Raw genomic sequence first — 23110 nt, 5'->3', positions numbered from 1 at the left:
ACAGTAAATGTCAATAATAACAGCTAAGTTTTCCCCATAGAGTATCTATAATGTTATAAAATTTACAGCTGTCTTTGATTCAGTTCAAAAGTTCTAGAACTTTGCTAATCTGTCCTCTTCCCAAAAGGAGAAGGAATGGTCAGGTGTTTAAAGGCATGATCATGGTCGGGGTGGGGAGCGATGGAAACAACGAGAAACTAAAATGGTATGTGACATGATCACAGCTCTGGAAAAACTTAAAATCTAATTGGGAAAACAAGGCTTAAATGTACATACAAGGCTAAATAATATGAATTAAATATCAAAAAGTATACAAGTGGGAGGAAGAAAAAAGGTCAAGTAAGGTCCAAAGTAAGTAAGATTTATTAGAAGACATGAGATTTAAGATTGGTCTTGAAGGACAGATGAAGAGAAGCAGCAGCATTTTAGACAAGGAAAATAGCAGAAGCTAAAATGTGTCCATGGGAATGGTCACGGTCTTCTGAGAAGACCATGATAATGTTAGCATTATTGAAGCAAAGCATTTGAGTTTCAAGAAAACTTCTACCATCAGTTCAGGTGATGATGCTGACTTCCTCCTATTATCCCCATTCCCTCAATGTGCTTTCTTCTTTCCTCCTTTCACTAGAAAATAAGAGGAGGGAGGAAGGGAAAATAAAAGAAAGGAAGGAGGGAGTGGAGGGAGAAAGTGGAGGGGAAGGTGGGGAAGGGAACAGAGGGAATAAAAAAGAGAGAGAGGGAGGAAGAGAAAGAGGGAGAGTAAAGGGACAGGGAGGGAGAAGAACTGTATTCAAAACGACACAATAAAGAAATGAAAAGCAGAGGTTGCCATTTTTTTTTTTTTTTTTTTGCAGGTGGAGAACAAAGTGGGTTTTTGCAGAATACAAACACATTCTGTGTTATATGATCCCCATATGCCAGGAATGTCATTAATTAGATAGAAATGAATGCCTGGAAACTTGCCAAATGCAGCTCAGGAGATCAAGGGCTATATACTCACACATTTTCACCTACACTCTGGAATTCTTGGTATAGCTATATAGTATGTATAGGCTTTGTCAGGGGTTTGACAGAAGCCTGAATTAATACTAGGTTTTTAATACACGACTGACTCCTGGCATTTTTGTTACCAAAAGATAGTCTCTAAATATGCAGTTTTTTTCAGTTGTACACAGGAGAAAAGATATTTGATCAGTGACATGAGCTGGGGGGAAAGCCAACATAAAAGTTACCAGGACTAGTTTAAAAAGTTTAGAAAAGGTTTATTGAGAGGTGACTGGAAAAACGAAGCTTTTCATAACAACATGATAACAGTAAGTACACCTTAAACATTTTCTATTCTAAGTGTTAAGCACTATGCTAAACAGTTCATGTGCATGATGTCATGTAATCTCCACAACCCTGTGAGGCAAATAGTAGTCACCTCCACATATTATAGATGAGGTAACTAAGATTCAAGACACATAGCCTGCCCAAATTCACATAGAAGCAGCGTGGACCTGATGGAACACAATGACCTAAATCTTTTATAAAAAAGGCAGAATTTAGTTTAAAAGGCACAATTACTGTAATGTACATTTCTTCAGCATTTTCTTTGTTTTCATTTCCTTTGATAAGATTGTGATGAAAAAAAGCATTAAAAAATCATCTATTTCCTTTGGAAATTTTGTAAGGAAATAGTTTTTGGAGAGGATGTTTCTGAATAATCGAAGGAGGAGGAATAGAGACATGGTATTCAAAGATAAAGATTTCTCAGAACACCAGGGGAAAGTAGTAAAACAGTCAAGATAATTCTGTTCTTTAAAATGGTTCATCTTGTCCCTTTAGCTATAAAAGGACTCGTGTAAAAAGAAAAAGCAAAATTTATGAGTCAAGAGATTTTAGCTCTCTTCCTTCATTCATTTGCCATTCTATGGCTATAAGATCATGAGTCCCCAAGAAATTTGGGACTTCATGACCTGTACTTCTTGTCATTCCTTGAATAAGCCAAGTTTGTTTCTATCATATAGTCTCTGCAATGTTTGCTTTCCTCTACCCGGAATTTATGGCTTTTTCTCAATAGCCATGGTTCTGTTCAGCTGTCAGATCCTCAGATTGACTTTTCTCAATTAACATACTAAAAAATGTCTCTCCTCCTTCCCTGCCCACAGCCCACTCTCTTTCTCATACTCTGTCTCAATATTCTGCCTTTTTTTTCTCTTCCCAGCACTTACTGATAGCTGACCTTATTTATCATTTTTTGTTTCATTTTATGGATTTTTATTTATATATTTAATTCATTACTATTTTTAATGTCATGTTTTATTCATTACTGCTTTCCCAGCATTTTGAAGAGTAGTTGGCACATAGTATGCACTTGGTAAATATTCACTGAAAGAATGAAAAACTATACTAGCCAATGGGCATAGGGTAATCCTAAAAGAGACACATTTGGTAATGCTTTATAATTTAAAAAGTGCTTACATATACTACAATAGTCAATGTCCCCCTGGAGGTTAATCTGCATATCAACTAGTTATATCAAAACATCTACAAATAAGAAAATTCTGTTTGTTATCAGGAGTCTTATCTGCATGAAGGCCCTCAGCTCAATTTAAATTCTTTGCATAGTTGTATGCCCAATTACTGTCCAAACTCCTTTTAAACCATTTGTAAAAAGGAATTTCAATAGAATGCTGAGGAGTTACAAAATGTGTTATTTCAATGAGTTTTGAAGTTTTTATTGCCATTTCCAACAGACAATAAAGTTCTTGCTTTCATTTGCCAAAAATGTACTTGTAAATACTGACGTTTTTATTTCCATTTTTCTGACTAATACAGTTTTACTGCTCTGAACAGCTAGACGACAACATCATGTGCTATAGACTTAATATTTGTGTTGCCCCCATCCCAAATTCTTTGGTCGAGACCTATTCCTCCAATATTGTGGTATTTGGAGCTGGGGCCCTTAAGGATGAAATCAGGTCATGAGGGTAGAACCCTCAGGAATGGGATTAGCGCCCTGATAAAAGGGACCCCAGAGAGAGCTCTCGCCCCTCCTGCCATGCAAAGATGGAGAAAAGATGGCCCTCTATGAGCCAGGAAGCGTGCTATCACCAGACTAAAAATCTGTTGGTACCCTGATCCTGGACTTTCCAGACTCCAGAATTGCAAGAAGTAAATTCCTTTTGTTGATATGCTCCCTAGTCTATGGCATTTTGTTATAGTAGCCCATAAAGACAAAGACACAGAGCAGGTAACTGTTTGGAATTTACTGGGCATTTGATGAGAGAATGGTATCCAGGACTGAGAATTCAAACTCATACCCTTGAATGCTCATCTGTTTACTTTGGCGATTTATCTAGAAATTAGGAACATACCCTTCATGAGTTCCATCCCATTCATTTCACTGGTCTGGTGTTATATTGAAGAATTAGCAGCTTGAATTAATCTCCTGCTCCTCAATCTCCCACTATAAGGCTTGGCAAGAACCAACATATTTGGTATATAAAAAAAAAAAAAATACAGGTAGCAAACAGTTAACCCTAAATTAAAAAGAAATTGTTTCAAAAACACTAAATTACTGGCATCCCCATTGCTAAATGATATTTTGAATTCATCTGCAAAATGAGGCTTAGGTAAAAAAAAAAAAAAATCAATAAGAAAATTCTATGTTGCAATTTGCAAAAGAGATCCCAGGTCTTTCCTATATCTCCAATGGAGGTTGACTTTTTTTTTGCTAAACTGATGACTGAAGGTTTTTCCTACTGAGTCTTTTCATCAAGAAGCAGAGACTACAAGTTCACGATGACTTCCATTCAGGTTTCTGCTCTTAATTCATCAAGGAGTTCTGTTTCATTTTTAGAACATCACACATTGTTTCAAACTTTTCACTACAGAAAGTGAAAACAGATGTCTAGTTCCTTGGGCATATCTGATTGAAAAAAAGCCCTGTTCCTGATGTAGTCTCCAATCATAAGATACCTTCCTAACTGACAAGAAATTACTAACTATATTCCTTTTGTGACATTATTATTGTGCAAACATATATTCCATTATGTATTCATTAATTGATAATTTTTAAAGATATATGTCTATAAGTAGTATGTTTACTTTGGAAACATTTCTATCAATTTCACCTTAAAAACTTGTGTTGTGGTTTATCTGCCTGAAAGAGTGTTTTAAGTAATACACAATGTTCAGTGCGTCATATGAAATTCTTCTAGGGAAGCTTTTGGTCTTTTCTAATCATTCTAGAGCAGGTGCAAAGTGACAAGAGAAAGCTAATTGGATTAGCATATAGAACAATATTAAGTGAACTGCACATAGGTAAACAATACGTTATGGAGACCCTTAACAGAACCAATAAAATAATGATACCAAGATTACAACAGAATACAGAAAATGGTAGTGTAAGAATGCATCTTTGAACAGCTATGTAAAGCCTTTTGGATTACCCAAATGTAATAGATGTCTCCTCCCTAGCTTTAGTAGTACCTAAAATTAACAAATACTGGCTTTGCCAATCTCTCTTCCTTTTTTCATTTTAACTGGCTATTTTTTAAGTAGAACATAAAAGCAAATAGTAATAGAAAGGAAGAAAGTCAACAAGATATGGTAGCATCTAGGAGGTATAGTAATCAGTAAGAAATGGTCCTTAAAATGAATAAAAGGCCAAATTATGGTCCTTATACTTCAAGAATTTTTTATCTCCATTCTATAAGAATGTATTCAAGAGATTATCATTATAAATTATGATATTTTTGAACATTATATAAAATGTTTCATTAAAAAGGTAGTATAAGCACTATTAGTGATTAAATAAGTATACTAACATTCATACTACCAACTGTTTTCCTTTACAGTAATAACCTGAGGAAATTGTATATCTATTCTACTGATAAATGTACTATACATTTTTTGCTTTCTAGCACATCTCTTTTAGAATTGTCTATAGTATTAGCCATAGAACAGAATCCATCTCATTACTTTTAAATCCATTTCTTTCTTTGTTTTATAACCCCAAATCTCTCACCTTAGTCACTTGACTTATTTCCAAATGATTTTTGATTGTTTCAAAAAACAATGATACTCTCAATGAAAACTTGAAACGTTAGTACTGGCATGTCACGGGAACCCTGCAGTATCTGTTACACCCATCTTTTCCCTTCCATTCTCACAGTTATGCCCCAGTCCAAGCCCTCATTTCTTCTTCCCAGATCTTTGCCTTTTAATTAATGCCTCTGTGACAATTAACTATGCACAGGACTACCAGGATCATCCTTTCAAGGCTTATCTTTTGCCCTCCTGCTCAAAAACTTTCAGTGGCTTCCAGGGAAGATTCTCTACTCTCTTGCATTCTAACACTTACATAGGGCTTGCTGTGTGCCTGATGTTGTTCTACGTATACAGTAGATATTATTCTTCATATCGACCTGTGAGGTAGGTAAAAATATTATCCCCATTTCACAGTTGAAGAACTAGTTAATACGTTTCAGTACTGAGACTTATACCCAGGCACTCTGCTCCAGGGTTCTATCTCCCTATTTCTTTTCCTGCTTTTACCTAATATTTCACCATTCTCTGACCTAACCAAGTGCTTTGCTGCTTTTGGGTTTTTGCTTACAATTTTCTTAGGGGCCACTATACCCCTTCTCCCATATTTGTCTATCCATAGCCATCAAGATCCATCTGAAATGCTACCACTTCCATGAAGCTCACCCACACACTTCCTCACTATATACTTCTAACTATTATAACACTGTATTATGTACTATATTAATTTGTACATGTGTTTCTAAAATTACAGCTCTTGAAGGAGTGGAACCATTTCTTATTCAGTGTATCCCTTCAGCATTCAGTTATTGTTATTGACACAGGAAGATTGGCAGGCAATTGTTATAATGGAAAATAGATGAACCACTGACGGGTGAAATCATGACACTAAAAATATATACTACATAGTGGCCACTGTGCTGTACAACTGAAACTACTTAAAATAATATTGCATGTCAATTGCAATTGAAAATTAAATAAACAAACAAATAAATAAGTAAAAACACCTTAGGAAGAGAGAAATAGAAAAAAATATAAATACTAGAGGTATTCGGCAAATGTTAACTGATATGAAAAGGTAAGTATATTCAAAAGACTGTACCACAGGCAATTCCAGAATTGTTTTGGACATTGATATAATAAATACATAGCGACTCAAAAAAATCACTTTTTAAATGACAACAAATTTTTATGGACTCACATAACTATTCTTATTTATTGAATATCTAGTACATGCCAAGTATGATACAAAAATAGAAAAAATAAAAGTTCCAGTGTATGTGTGTGTGTTTCTCCTTCCCTCCTTTCCTACTTCCCTCCCTCCCCCTTTCTCCCTCCCTTTCCCTCTTTTTCTCCCTCCCTTCCTCCCTCCCTCCATCTGTCCCTCTCATACTTTTGAGAGATGTCTTAATGGGAAAATATAACTGGAAATTCTCCTGTGCTATAAGTCTAATAAACATACCAATACAGCATAGGTCTCACTTCAGTGGGGATAATCAGGAAGAAGCTCCCTAAAAGTTCTAAAAACTATGAGATATAATTCATACACTCCCATGGACTTGCAGGAAAAGAAAGTTTCATGTTTTATACATTTAACATGTGATAACTACTATGTATAGAATTTGTGGGATTTTGAGTTTCCTGGGTGGAAGACGCTAAAGTAGTTCAAAGCATGAATAAAGACGATAGCTTTGCCATCAAAAATGCAGCTTTAATACATCTATTAAGGGATATGTTTGAAGCTGTGCTATTTCCTAGATCTCTATACGATAATACCCTCAAAAGAGAAGTCTAGGTTTTTAGGAATTGCAGATTTTTCTTTATTTCCACAGATGTCTGCTTCTATTTTAAAGCCAATCTTCCTTACTCCTATTGAACAAACCCAATAAAAATGTTCCTTTTTCTTCAGTTTTTGTTTATTTAAGATGATTTTCTACATGATTGATTATAAAGGCCACAATTATACTATCAAATCTCTGTCAAACTAACAATTTAATATAAAACATAAACACTTGGCAGTGTTTAAATCTAAAACAATATAAAAACCTTGTGTGTATTAATAAGGGGAATTTATTCAGGCTATTTCTTTCCTCTGGAGTACAAAAGAAAGTTTTGGCTGCCCTTATTATTATTACACACTACTGTAAAGAGGAGTAGTTTATAAGCCATTATAAATAGTAGATGGCTGGTCCAAACTCAAATCCTTTTCTGATGAATTTATAAAGGGTACCTGCCATTTTGAAATCAGGAAAGATAATATGACAACAGAAAAAGATAGCACAAGCAAGGTACACACTAACAAGTAATAGTTATAGTTATTTTAGGATAACAGATTGAGAATCACTGGGCTAGAGGGGATTCATTAGCATATGTTTATACTACATTTAAATCTATTTTTCTTCTTCTGTACTGAAGATGGAGAACTGGCAACTATCTTTCTGTAGCGAGTGTCTTCCTGTACTTGAAGATAATGTTTAATTACTTGTCAGCTTTATTATTCCAGAATTTTTTTAAAAAATAAAGTAAAGGGGCTCTTTTAAGAATATTAGAGGATATGGTTTAATGCTGAATCACACATAACATTCGAAAACCTTAAGCGAGTGAGGGAAGAAGAAAGGTATAATCAAGAATAAAGGAACAGCAGGCCAGATGAAATAGGAAATAAGGCTAAATGGAGAGAAGAAAACAGATGTATGATGAGCTTCGAAAATAAGATTTGAGTGCTTTTTACATGCAAGGTCCTGAGTAGAGTGCTTTATATAGTAGTAATCGTCGCCATCATCATCATATAATCATCATCATTATATAATCATCATCATATAATCATCACCATATAATCATCAATAACCTAATCATCATCATCATATAATCATCAATGATCATCAATAATCACATAATCATTATCACGATCACCATCATATAATCACCATCACATTAGCTAACACTTCCTCGAATGTGTACTTTGTGTCAGGCATCATTCCACATGCTCTTCATACATGAACTCATGAACTCATATAACCTTCACAACATCCTGAATGTGATTATTCCCATATTTCAAAAAGGAACTAAAACACAGGTACCTAAAACAATATTTTCATATTCTTGGTGCATTCTGTAAGTATCAGTATTCTATTTTACAGATTAGAAAACTGATTATCATAGATGAAATAACGTGCCCATGATCAAAACAGCTAATAAGTGACAGAGCTTGGATTTAATCTAAGAACTGTCTGATTCCAAAGTACCTGTTTCACTTGAGAGAAGAAAATAATAACAATAATAAGCACCAGCACTTAAGAAGAAAATAATAAGCATAAGAAAACAGATTACATCAGCAATGTTCAGTGTTAAATATTAAGACATTTAATCCTCATGACAATCCAATGAAAATAGGTACTACTATTACTTCCATTTCGCAGATGAGGAAACTGAGGCACAAGATCCTAATGTAAGTAGGGTCATTCAGCTGCTTACTGGGGAACCGGGACTCAAACTCACAAAGTCCAGTTCCAGAGCTATGCTCTTACCACAACACTATACTGCCTCTTATAATTTAAATATATAATAGCAGCAATTCTTAGGGATCCTGAAAAATGAGATTGGTCTCATAGATAAATACACAATAGCACTATTATACAACTAATATTTATTGAGCACTTACTAAACACTTCTGGTAGATATTGTGACGTGCCACCCAGACCCCACATCTGGAGGACTTACTTCATAAGCTGATGGCACTCCTACAGGAAGATGGAACTCAGCTGTCAGCTCTCAGATGAAAAAACTTACCTTTATCGTTTGCTGAAGTCTTTGGTGGGATGGCACAGTCCATTTTCCTTAGGTGTTGAACTCAAGAGCATTCCCTAATAAATAATAAACATCCTGAATGTTAATGTCCACCTTAGAGTCTGCTTCCCTAGAAACCAAACCTGCAATGCTTTACATAATCTCCTTTAACTCTAACCATTCTATGAATTAGGTACTATTATCCTCATATACTCATTTTACAAATGAAGTCACCAAGGCTTAACTTGCCCAGGGTCACAGAGCTGATCAAGAATGAAAACAGAATATGAACTGAGATTGTCTAATTCTGCAGACTGCACTCTCAATCTCTCCATGATTGTGTGTAGAGACACAGGCTTCGGTAATTGAGATTTAGCATAAGTTTAACATGTATTTAATGCTGAGGAACTCTCAGATCTTGAGGGGAAAAAATCTAACATTTATTTTTAAAACATAAGAATAATGATAGTAGATGGAATCACCAGAAATGTAAACCAGGTGGCCTAACAAAGAAGACTGGTCAAGAAAACAGTCAAACAATTTTTCCTCTAGTCCTTCTACAATGTATTTCTTAAGAGAGAACTGAGGACAGAGCAAAGTTCCCATATGATAGGGAAGAAAAAACGTTCAATTATAATTTAAATTATCTTAAATTCAAAGAGAAAGGGCTTCACTCTCCAACATGCAATGTTTATCATCTGAAACATCTGTCTAGCATCTTCCTCATTTGAGAGAAGTTGAAAACATAAAATGCCAGCACATGGCCTTGACTTTAATGAGAAGTTACAGGGTATGGTATCTATCCACAATATCCTAAGAGATATGGGGCAGAGTCAAAAGACGGGGTAGAGAAAGAGAAGTTGAGATGGCACAGAGCCAGAGCTTTTGCCTGAGTTATGCTAATCACAGCTTCTCCTATGTTGCAGATTTCCAGGTATTCATCTTAATTTACTCATTTTTTCCAGGACAGATGAGACTCAGGACATAAACAAATCCTTTGACTCATATGTAAGATTAAATTGTGTGGAATATACCTTTTAAAATTACACTTCTATTTTGTGGGCATGGATAATTTCCTATTATACTAATGGAGGAAAGAAAAAAAATGCAACTAAAAATCCAAATAGTACATTTATTCTCTCAGTGCTCCTATGTCTTGGGTGGTTCTTTAATTTCACTTAAAACCTAAAGTAAATTTAAAATATACCCAGAACATGAGTGGGCCTGAAAAACCAAGTTCAGAGAAAATGAAATGCAGTTAGCAAAGATTACATGCATCAGTGAACTGTACTAAATTGAACACTTTTAAATGCCAGAAATTTTCTCTGTGAAACTGGGGGGTTTGAAAGAAAAATCAATAATGTTGGAGAAGAAAAACCCTCTTCACACATCTTTAATTAGTCATAGCAGAATCTGGTGGATTTCCATATTACAACTGGATCAAACTTGTGAAATTGGTTTTGATCCCAGACTCATTCTGTACATCTTCCAGAAGAAGCTCCACTAAAGGCAATCAAAGGCTTTTCAACCTTGAATGATCTCCAAGATCTCTCCTTCAGTTTGCATCCATCCTACATTACGTTCAGTGTCTGTCTAATGTTGCCTACAGCAAATCTCCCTGGAATTATCCTTAAAGAGCTCCATTTATAAGAACATGCAAAGTATCTTCAAACTAGTCGGCTTCAACTTTAGCTTGAACCTTCAAAATCTATATTAGTAAGTGAAACCAGGCATGAAGAAGCATTGGTCTTCAGATCTTTTATTTTTTTAATAAATCGAATAAATACTGGACATATTGTTTATATTAGGGCCTGAACCCCTCTGTAAAGTCATTCATTGCTCAAGTCTAATAATGGAGTAGGTAAAGGGTTTCTGTATTTTTCTGAATAATCAATACCACAGCTGCTGATGCAAATTTATTTGAACCTCTGGGAACACATCCTTTGAAGTTCTGAGAAACATTTTAAATATTGTGTGCAAATCAATAAGTGGACGAAAACATCTCTGTCAATCTGTTCAGTTTTATTTGGAGAGGAATTATATCATTAAATGTAATCTCTCTCATCCCCCCCTATGAACCCTTTCCCCAAATCATTTGTTTTACAAAAGAAACTCATGACAGTCAGCTGAACATAAAACATTATTTTTGGCCATAATTAGAAGTGATGTAGATATAACTCTCTGATCAGGATGATTCCTCAAGCCCAAAAAACAGTCTTAGTCTCTCTACTCTTTTGTAATGCTCTCATAATTTTCTCTTTCCCCATCATTTCACATCTAGTTTTGGAACCTGAACTAACCAGAATGATTTGAGGGCATTTTAAGAAGGGATTCTACTGGCCTTTTGGTGGTATGTGTTGTTTTGAGTGGGAAGCAGCTATGAGATTAAAAATATATATTTTTTCATTACTGCCTATTTTCACAGTCCACTAAGCAAAAGTACAAAGCAATTTTTTTCCTCCCCCCATTCTCCCTTTCTCTCTTCGTTCTTTCTTCCCCTGTGGAGTTCAAATTAAAGAAAGGTGAAAATTGAAGCTGTTGTAGGCAAGGCGATTGTAACATGCATATTTGATTTTTATGATGGATCTAAATTGCTGAATAAGGCCATGGAACAAAGGGAGACTGCAGCTTCCTGCCCATCACATGCAGCCACTGAATGCAGAACAAAAGCTTTGGCCATTAGGGACTCAGCAGGGAGACACATTATATAAATGACTTTGTCTTTTCTGCCCCCTACCCCCCCCCCCACTGGGTGCACTGGACAGAGATGGGGGTGTGTGTGTGTATTATGATTTGCCAGGGCAGGAGATAAGAAATCCTAGGAGTAGCAATGAGAATAGAAATGTATAGCACAATTTGATCCAAAAGGGCCATGCTTTACTCACTGGACCACTGTGGCTCTCAGCGCTGTGGTCAGAGCACCACCTAAGGCAATCTCTCCCCTGAGAAATTTGGTGTCTTTTTAGAGTAATCTGTAGCTTTTCTTTTTACTGTTTTGTTTCTTTCATCAGGAATGGTGATACATAAATTAAAACACTGGGAAAAAATATGAAGGCCTACTATTCCAAGTTAATTGCTAGTCCTGCTTAAGGAACAAATTAACATACATACAACTCATTGTGGCACTAGTTTCCTAAGAAACAACTACTCTTCATTCTTCCTTCCAGACTTGTTTTGGCAGGAAGAGAGAAATACATATGAATAAAAATCCTAAGCTATCACATAGCTGAGTCTACCTACTGTGGCGATGACTTGAATAAAGGCTACTGTTTTTCCTGGCTTACAATACCAGCAATCATGCACCAACACACTCAACAATCTTGGTATAGAATTCGTTTTGTAGAAGGATCTTAGTCTGCTTCACAAAGGTGAATTATTTTATTACTTCTACTATCATGAAAGAGGTAGGGAATAGGAAAGATTCTCTTTGCAGATTCTAACTTGAGCATACAGCGGTTAAATACTTTGATGGTGACACAGTGAGTTGGGGGCAAGCTAAGACTGAAACCCACGTCACTGGATGCTAACTTTAGCCTTAACTGTCACTATACATTTCATGCGAGAGCATACCTCAATGATACGTTTCTATTTCTTAGTACAATTCAGAAATTGTTCTAAGATGTTCCAACAGTTTTCTAATATAGTAGAGAAAGCAATCCACTTTGAACCAAAGTAAGTGAAAGGCAATGTCATGTGCTGCAGAACAAGAACTGATGGAGAGAATGAATCCCAAAGACAAACTCAACATACGGGTATATGCAGCCTTAAATAACCTAATGATTGAACTGAGTTAAGCCATCTAAATGAAACACCATGAGACAACTACTATTTGTCACATACCACCATTATTCTGTCTCAAAATGGGCAATTCCTTTAAACTATGGTATACTCTTCTGGCTTACATGAAAACTGAGAAGTCTTGAGAGACAGTGGGTTGTCGCTGTAAAGTACTTCAGTCTGAGCTACCGAAATCACCAAGGTACTTTTCTACTAGTTCTTTTGCATCTCACTTTAAGACAATTAAATTCCTTTTTATTGTGGGGAGGGAGATGTCTCTCAATAAAGACTACTTAATGAATTGAAGATATTATTGAGATTTATGGTTATCAATAGTTTTAAGCAACTGGGATGAATAGAGATGGTTAAGAGGAGTCCATACTCCACATGGCCAGAGGTGGGTGAATGAGAGTAAGTATGGATAAATAAGCAGATGGATGAATACAGTGAAGAGAGACTGTAATCTTATGTGTGGTTGGAGGTTGTGGTAAAGATATTAAGTAGTTATATAAATAACTACATAGATTAACATATAACAAGAGATATGAAGAGAAGTACAGTATTTGATGAGAATGTTAAGTGGGAGGATCTACCTCAGTTGGAGGGGATCAGGGATGGCTTTAATGAGGGACATATAAGCTGAGGCAAGAAAGAAAAAGTTAGATATGCTCTAACTACCTACATCTCACCTTAACATTGACATCTCAAGACGTCAATTAAAAATGAGAGTCAAGGAAATGATCCATATCTTTAGGTTCTTGTTACTTAGCTTAAAAGTAAAATGAAACACCAATTTGGCTATAAGCCTTAAGTGATTCAAATTTAATTACTTCAGAATAAAAGCCAAAGGTCAAAAGGCTATAACTGCACTGTCCAGTATAGTAGCCACTAGCCACATATGAGTATTTCAATTTTAATTAAAATAAAATAAAATTTAAATTCTTTTGCTATACTAGCCACCTTTCAAGTGTTTAATAGGCACTATATTGTACATTGCAGCCAGAGACATTAAAATTAAAATTAAATAAAATTTAACATTTAGCTCCTCAATTGCACTTGCCACATTTTGAGTGCTTAAAGTGAGCAGTGGCTATCATAGTGGACGGCAGATAGAGAACACTGCAAAAAGTGCTACTGGTTAGCACTGCAAGACCATCTGGCACCTTGTTGCCTCTCTAACCTCATTTTCTGCTATTCTTTCCTTGCATATGCCATTCTAGCCATGCTGGAATCCTTGCTGCTCCTTGAATATACCAGGTACGAAGGATCCTACCTCAAGGTCTTTGCATGGGTTTGTCCCTACCTTCCTCTCCAGCCTCATCTTGTTGGACAGTCTCTAATAATGTCTCTATCCTTAGCCACGCTGGCCTTCTCTCTATCTCCCTCTCCCCCCAGATTTCTCTTATCTTAGGGCTTGGCACATATTACCATTCCTTGGAAGGCTCCTCTTTCCTTATTTTACCTTTCCATCAAATATCAGCTTACTCGTCATTTAATCAGAAAAACCTTTTTGACTAGTCAAACTCTATTACAAACTCACAACCCGTTCTTGCACAGTGCTTATTATAGTATAGTTGGTTTATTTATTTATGTCATTTTTTATTTATGTCACACTCTTCAAATCCACTGAGAGCTCCATAAAGGCAGGGACCATGTCTGTTTTTGATAACTGTTGTTTTATCAAAAGGTAACAGAATGCATGGAACAAAACAGAACATTAATAAACACTTATGATTGAATTATGAATGAATGAATGCTAAGGAAAAAATAGACAATGGTTGGAAAAATACATATGCTGTATTGCTTTTTCCATGAATGTCAAATATCCAAATTTCAAACTAAGATTATATGCAGTGAACAAAAATGAATGACAAGGATCTTAATACTTTGAGAGGTATGAAGACTTCTTTCAGATTGATAAAGAGTATTGCCCCACAAAGGATGAGAGGATTATAGGTATAATTTATATTCTTTTCACTCACTTGAATTTTCTTATATTTCTCCCTAATCATGTATTGGTGTTATAAGAATGTTATTTTTATTACAAGACCAAAAGTTACTCTGCTCCAGTAGAACAGAAAACCAAAATATACCTAGGAGACACGGTGGTTAATACTGCTTTTTTTCCCCCTACCGGACAAAGTAGAGTTAAAATGCCAGTTCTTTCTTTTACTGGTTCTGCAACCTTGAGCATGTTACCTCACCTCTCTGAATTTCACCTTTCAAAAGGAGATAATAATAGTATACACTATATAGCATGGTTTGGAAGATTAAATAGCAGATAGAAAAACTTTCAATAAATGATAGCTTAAAATGTACATGCCATATTGGCCATATTTAAAGTGTCGCGGCTGAGTATAGATCTCAATAACTATTCTTGTTCTTAGTTTTCAATTTGAAAGTAAAAGATTTTAGTGTTCAGATTCCAAGTTTGGCTTCTCATACTGGGTTTGTTCCGAAGTTTATGCCATCTTTTTTTACATACTCTAGGAAATGAAGTTAGCTCCAAGGAATTAAATTTATTCACTTATTCAATAACTATGTGCCTCTGTACACTAGGCACTTTGTTAGGAATGATATTGTTAGCAACACGGATATTAACATATCTCTGACTGTGTTAGAGATAAATCCCTTAAGGAGTGATTTACATTAAATTAAGTCATATGGGTAGAAACCCTAATCTGACACAGTGTCTTTATAAGAAGAGGAAGAGATACTAGAGCTCTCTCTTTCATTGTTTAAGCCACGGAGTTGATAGTATTTTGTCATGGCATCCAAAGCACACTAATATAATAGTCAAATGATTCCAACAAGGGTGTCAGGATCATTCAGTGGGAGAAAGAACAATCTTTTCAATAAATTGTGCTGGGAAAACTGGCTATCCGCATGCAAAAGAATAAAATTAGACCCTTACCTGAAACCTCATTCAAAAAATTAACTCAAAATGGATCGAAGACTGAAACATAAAAACTAAAGCTATAAAAATGCTTAGATAAAAACATACGTCAAAAGTGTCACAACACTGGGTTTCACAATGATTTCTTAGATATGACACTAAAGGAATAGGCAATAAAAATAAAAAGAGACACATTGGACTTGATGAAAACTAAACACTTTTATACATCAAAGGATACTATCATTAGAGTAAAAATGCAACCCACAGGAGAAAATATTTGAAAATCACTTATCCAATAAAGGATTAATATCAGACTATAGAGAGAACACCTATATTAAGCAGACTAATTGTGAAATCTGTGTTTAAAAACTCCATTATATGAACTATCCGTTAAGTCTCTTTCTATTGAATGTTGTTTCTCTTGATTTTCTGTCTTGTGGTTTTATCTTTTCCTGTGATTTGTTTTTTTGTTTGGTTGTACATGAAAAATGTGGAGACAGTTGGTGGCTTGGGATAATTTTATCTTCCTCTACAAAAATTCACATTTATTTTTGGGCATGCATAAGGACACTAGCAATTTTGTGTCATCTTAATTAGATCAAGATTTGAAATCATTTGAAGCTGGTTTTCAGTCCCTGGGTAGGCTGGTCTATATCAGGTTCACCCATCTTTACATTTAATCAGGTATTACTCTCTTCTTTGTAGGCCTTGCACTCCTGTTTTCCCCATAAGTTTCATATTTTCAGCATCTCTATTCAGCTTCTCAGTCTTTTAGCCATCTTTATTGGAAATGGCAGATGCTTGAATCCATAGAAAATGGCAGGTACCTCTTGGAGAAACGCACTCCTAAATGCCAGACTCATTTCTCTTGAATGTCTTTTCAGTTGGTCTCAAAGCTTTTCACTACATTTTTGTATTACAAGGCCTCAAACGAATTTTTGTTTCTATTTCATTTAGCTTTTCTAATGTTCTCCGTAGGAGAGATGGTCCAAATTACTTACTCTACTATTATTACTAGAAACTGAATTCAATACCTCACCTTTAAAAAGCATATTTAAGTGTCAAAGTAGATTTCCATAAACTGGTCTATAGATCATTTATATAAGAATCATCTATGATGGTGATTTAAAATGCAAATTCCTGAATTCTCTCTCCAATCTAGCTGAGTCAGAATTGCATTTTCAATCAGCACCCCTGTACACTGAGTACCTATCTTTACACAAAAATAAATAACTGGAGACATACCCTTATTTATATAATAATTGACCATCCAGTCGAAAAGTACTAATTTATAAGTTAATAGAAGTATTTGTCTTTCAAAGGTTCCTAGCGTTTTTGCATCTTTCAAATGTAATTTTTAAAAACGACAAATTTGAAGCAAACTCCTAGTTTCTAAATAATCTTTCTTAAATGGATAAGCAAATATATTGTCAATTTTGCATACACAAATATATTATCTTTCTGATTTTTTATTTAAACATAAACTGTTATTTTAAAACATTAGGAGATCTATATCTATATATATAAAGTAGGAAATGAAAAACACCAAATCAAGAAACTCTCTTATTAATAAGGTCCAGATGTGTTATAATGGGAAACTATCCAATAATAGAAACCATTTTATCTTTTCTGTACTAATTTGGGATTTTTATTTAGTGAACTGTTAGATCAAAGAATTACGAGCTCAAGATAAATGCTAAGGGTAAACCTTATAGAAAATATTTAAAACTTAGCCTAATAAATCCTAGTTAAATTTCCTAATGGTGAGCTTAAAGTTTCATGTTTTAGGAAGAAATAACCTTATTTTCTTACATACATAACCCCCAGTGGCATGTTAGAGAGTTTATATTTCTCCTTGAAATTTAAATGTTTATGGCCATTTCTTATTTAATTTTCGCTTAGCCAGCCACACATATTAACTTCTATTAAACTTGACTGAGCTTTTAGTTTCTTTAACCTTTTAATGTCTGAAAATACAGTCATTCATTTTCTTTTATTAAGATCCTGAATAAAAGACAAATTTTCTTGTATAGTCCTACTGGAAGGATTAGAAGTATATAATTATATTCCTTTCACTTATATACTAGCTTTCATATGATTACTGCTTTGCCAGGTAGGAACACTTTAATCAATCTTTTAATTCCCTATTAATTTGTTTCTACCCATTGCTTAGACATGTTCATAAATGTTCTGCAGAGTCTTTGATAGTCTAATTCAATCTATCACAATACATTCCAGCACTCTATTCAACCCCCTCATCTCGGGTAAAAAGGTGACATTCAATTGTGTTGTCCAATTCTCATGGCATTTTGAGTCACTGACTTAGTCTGCCCCTTACGATCAATGTTTTTTTTTTTTCCTGTCCTATTACTTACCCTCTTTGTAAAACTTTCCATGAAACATTTTAAAAAACCAAATCCAAACTGTATGTTAGTAAGGAAAAACAAAGCCGAGGAGGCAAATCGACAAGGTTAAAATGACCCAACTACTTAAGGAATTTGAAATGATATTGTCAATTCGAGTTTCAAGCCAACTACATTTTACTTTGGTGTGAATTGCATGAATTAGCTGTTTACTGGACTCTGCATTCTAAATATAATTGTATCATGATCTGCTCTCTACCCTCAAAATACCACTGTTGAGTCTATAAATTAACCTTAAATAAGGTTCTGGGCGTCTACAACACTGGGTTTGATAATGACAATGTGGGTTTTCAAATAGTGTTAATTTAACACATGTTTTGAATTATATACACAATTTTCTTGTACTTTTTGGTACTCCCATTCTCATTCCAGCCCAATTTATCCTTCTCAATATAAAACCCTGGCATCTGTCCATCAGTTCCTCTCATACAGACACAGATTATGTTACTCAACCATACCTGAAGGAATGTTTACACCAAGATTTTCAGTAACAGGCTCTACTTGTCCTCATGAAAATAATCTACAGTGTGGAAAACATTAGCAGAGTTCATGATTGGTGATCTCTTCTAGTTATGAGTTAGGTGAGAAGACATAATGCTGGAGTGAATGGTATGGTTCAATACTTCATTTATTGAGAAATAATGAATATTTAATTTGGCAAAATTTTAATACCTGAAGGGCAGTTAATTTTAATGTATTTGATTCACTTTTTATGGAAATATTAAGAGAAAAATCTCATGGCAATCATGTTAAAATCAATAATAGAAAATGTTGGCAAAAACTTGCCATGTTAGAAATGCATTGCTATAACCATAAAATTTCAGATGTTTCTCACATTTTTTTCCCATTAGGCTCAAAAAAGAAAGCCTACGATTTGAAGTAAGGGCTTAGAAGGTTTTCTTTTCGCCTCTCTGTAAAAGTGAAAAGGTAAAGGAGGTTGAGAGGACCGGGACTGTTTGGCCTTTCTTCCCTCCACAAAGTCACCTCCAACATAAAAAATCTACATGGTGGCTCACCAAATAAAACGAATCAAAACAAGTCTGCAAAAAACTTTAGACATTTTAATTACACTTTTTATTTGCTGAATACATTTTCCTTTGTTCAAGGACTTGCAGTGGAAAAGGAAGCCGTGCCCCTGAGAAACAATTCCCAGAATGCACCATGATGTGTGCCGCATTTGGGGCCTCTGCTTATTAAGGACACCTACGCGTTTTCTTTGTTTTTTAAGAGGGCAGAACCCAGTAATAACTCAAACACTCAGACCTCTCCCCAGACATCATTTTTTTTAACAGTTCAAGAAGAGCTGATTCAAGGTCAGAGGTCAGAGGCTGTGCTCCATTTGCCAGCTGGCAGTAAGCTCCAAGGACAGAGGGTGCAAGAAGCGTGACGATTCCTCAAGATGCTCATTCACAGAGCATGAGAGTATCCCCACAGATACCTCGGAAATACTCATTTTATCTCATTTTGGTGGGTTGGAGGAAAGGGGGTCAATTTTCTGGTGTAACTTTGCAGGGCTTCACATGCTCTGATCTCATTTCACTGAGGCTGACTTTATTTTACACTAACACAATAAAGCTTAAGAGAGGATAAAAAGTTTCTATTATAAACATTTTCTGCCCTGTGACTCAGAACAGAGCAATACTGACTAAAAGGCAAAAATCTGAAACCTCAGTTGAGGGAGAAATGGTGGCTAGTGTGAACACTCAGAGTAAAAAGAAAACGTCCAAACAGAGGAAAATCATGATATAAAAATGTTAATCCACAGTTGTTTTGGGGAAGTTCTTTCTTCTCTCAAACTTACTCAGTTTTTGTGTGCTGGTCCCATACCACATCCAGAATTTGACTGTTTTTCCTTTCCTAAATGGCTAAACTGAGATGCCGTGTGTAAGAAATGGAAAGTGACAAGATATGACCGAAGCATTGGAAATCAATCCAAACTAAATGTGCTTCTTAACTATAAGTGAACAGTTGAAAACAATCCTCTTTTATAGCCATGGAGATAAATACTCTGTTTTTATTAGGAAAAAATTGCTTTGGACTGAATAAAGTCATTTGATTAACAAGTCAAAGCAGATGGTTTATTGATGTTTCAGAAAGGAGTTTACAAGGTCTAGTGAAAAAGAGACCCAACTCTGAATTAACAAATTACCCTGGTATATAGGACATTGACAGTTCACTGCTAATAGATTTATGGGCTACTGCTGGGTGTTTCATCCCTATTTGGTTTATTATGATAAAATATTGGAGCATGAGTAACCTATAGCCTTATTGCAATATACTATATTGACCTTTGACCTTTAGGACCTGACAGCAAAACTATGTATTAGATTTTTAATCTGTCTTAATCTAACAGGATCAACATCGGTGTTATGTGGTTTATTTTGAAGAGGCTATTCACTGTAACTAACACATAGCATGCTGGCTTAGGATTTGCCAGAACTCAGTAAGTTAGCTCTCAAGAGATTATAAAAGTCACATGTTAAGATCTAGAAGTCTCTGGAAAAATGGCATGTGGTTTGAGTAAAGAAAGTATCTATAAGGAACCTCATTGTTCAACTCAACAAAAAACATATTTTGTCTTGGGAAATTTCAGAATCTCTGTATTTGAGAATGGACCTTCTGATTTTAATAAACTTAATTTTTTATTTCTAGAAGTTCTTTTTTCAAAAAAGTCTGTCTGGATATTTGATACTGTCTGTTCTCATGTTTTTCACTTCTTCTATATCTTTAAATATTTAGAACAGTTTCATAGTCTTGTTAGACTATTTTATAGTCTCTACCTATAATGCTATTATTATTGAAAATTTTGGGGCATCTAATACTGATATTGTGTCTGATGACTATTACGATGGATTGCTTTCTTTCTCTAGTTTCTAATTTTGGGTTATGAGCTCATTTTTAGTGGGGTTCTATTTATGGGAATCCTTGGACAAAGGTATGTCTCTCCGAAATCTTTGCTTTTGCTTTTTATTGGTGCCGCATGGATTTTTCTAGCCGAGGTTGACTTTTTGTGTCAATTTCTCAGTTTGGGAATTCCTAAAACATGCAAGCAAGGTAAATTTGATCCAACCAGAAGGAGGGCGCACCTGTAGCTATGGATACTTAGAAGATACTGGGTATTTCATTTTTCGCTGTTTCTTTCTCTGTATCTCTCTTTACTCTCATCCCTTTAATCCAGAGCCCAAGGCTAGTCAGACAAATTTTCTTGAGCTCTTATTGTCCCAATAGGACGATTTTTTTTTTCAGTTCTACCTTTTCATCCGGGGTGTAGTTTTTGGAGGATTTCAGTTTTATATATGGAAATCTTAGCTATAATTCTGTGTCTTTCACAGCTCCAAGGCCTATATGGCAGTTAAAATCATAGACGTTTGGGTACTGAGATTGGCAAATTCCTCCAAGCAGCTACAGAATTAATTCATACTTACTAGATTTCTTTATCATCTTAGTTTTACCCTCTGGGAAATAAATTTTCTTACTTTGTTACCTCAGTTATGAGTTCAAAAGGATTTTAAAAATAGTTTACCTAGAAATATTTGACACTAGTGTTCAGGTTAACAAATCCACCAAATTGTCAGAATCTTGTTTTAGAACTACCCCTTTTCATGTAAATGAATTATGTGGAAGCAGTTTCCTAACTTAAGGCTCAGAAAATGTATCCTACCAACTTTAATCACTTTATAATACATTTAATGAATGAGCTGATTTATTGCATTAATCTACAAATATCATAATTTCATTTTTCTTCTATTTAGTCTATTTTCTATATTCTGGATATAGGGTTTGATATTTTGGGTCAGCATACAGAATGACACATTAATAGCCCTTTTTTAAAACTCCCATGCTTGAAATAGAAGGACTGCTTTAAGTGGCCAGTTTATGTAAATTAGCAAGTCATCAAATTTTTATGATATAGGAAATATTTAGCTTGATATAGTATTTTCAAAAGATTTTACATGAATCATTCCAAATATTGAAATCATTGTATTAAATGAGGTCGCAACTACATTTCAGAGATCTGTAGGCCTTTAAACACTTCTGCTTTTCCCAGGAGCAATCACCAACCAATGACATAACTAATGCTTCACCCTTCTGTGACTCCTATATTACTTGCTGCCATGATAACTAGATGCAGAAATCTGCTAGTGGCCTAACATATATTGACACCACAAAGAGACTGCCTAACCAAAATTTAATAAAAAAGAAGTGATAAAGGTAAGATTGAAAATGATAGACTTGATAGATATCTATATTTCCTCCAGACAGAGGAAAGCTTGAAATGGGGATGAGGAAGAAACCAACAATGAAGAAAATTAATGAGAATAATACATTCTTATTGGTTTTCTCCTAAGAAATCATGGACATGTTTCAGAAAGTATATTAATTTTATAGCATGTCATTTAGTATAAAATATTTAAATTCCTCTTCTTACTCTGTGCTTTTTAAATAGTACTTATTACAAAGATGAGAGAGAAATCACTTATTGATAAAGTAATTTAAGAGTTCTATCTAATCTGTTTGAAGTATAGGAAATGAAGTTGTTGTTACTTTACCCAGAGCAGAGACTATATCAATGACAGCCTTCTGATTTCTTCTCTCAAAATTTGCTTTAAGGATTCCATGGATGGGCAGAGAAAAAAATCCACTTAACAAAAATGTTATTTCAAATCTTTGTTTTGTAAATATGAGAGCAAAGTTTAATCGAATGGGAACACTGGTACTCAGATATTTCTATTTTGCCCATTTAATTATCCCCAAAGACTTCTACTTAATAACTCAACTTGATTTGAGTATGGGGTTCTTATTCAATTTTGACATTTAGACTCAGCATTTGATGACTTCTTATAGTTCATAATCTCTGATTCGAAACACACATATACGCATACATCCTACATATTTTATACCGGAGCTAATGCTCGATTCTGTCATTCTATAAATGTATTGATTTCTGCTCAGATCCAAAAAACATTAAGAATGAAAGAAAGGCTGTTTAAAGAACATGTCTAAGATATTATGACACTATTTCGGAAGCTAGAGAAAACAAGAGTAGTTGTAGCCTTTCAAAAATTAAACTATAAACTACTGACTCTGGTACAATAACAAAAAGTCACTCCTACATTTTAAAAACTTGTCTAAAAGAAAATGAATCAGATGATGCTTTCCTTTGAAAAATAAGAGGAAAGGCTGAGTTATTCTG

At 34.7% G+C, this 23110-nt stretch overlaps 1 long non-coding RNA gene across 1 annotated transcript in view; it reads right to left on the bottom strand.

Moving 5' to 3' along the window:
• Positions 1 to 6446: 6446 nt before the first annotated feature.
• LOC107511920 overlaps positions 6447 to 23110 on the bottom strand; it is a 41382-nt gene continuing 24718 nt past the window's right edge. The window contains exon 3 of the long non-coding RNA XR_001597172.2: positions 6447 to 8897. This is a non-coding gene — a long non-coding RNA (uncharacterized LOC107511920). The remainder of the gene's footprint in view (positions 8898 to 23110) is intronic.

Source organism: Rousettus aegyptiacus, unplaced genomic scaffold (genome assembly GCF_014176215.1).
Source record: "Rousettus aegyptiacus isolate mRouAeg1 unplaced genomic scaffold, mRouAeg1.p scaffold_m13_p_14, whole genome shotgun sequence".
Classification (NCBI taxonomy): domain Eukaryota; kingdom Metazoa; phylum Chordata; class Mammalia; order Chiroptera; family Pteropodidae; genus Rousettus; species Rousettus aegyptiacus.
Note: the sequence above shows the minus strand (reverse complement) of the source record. Positions and strands in the feature narration are given on the sequence as shown.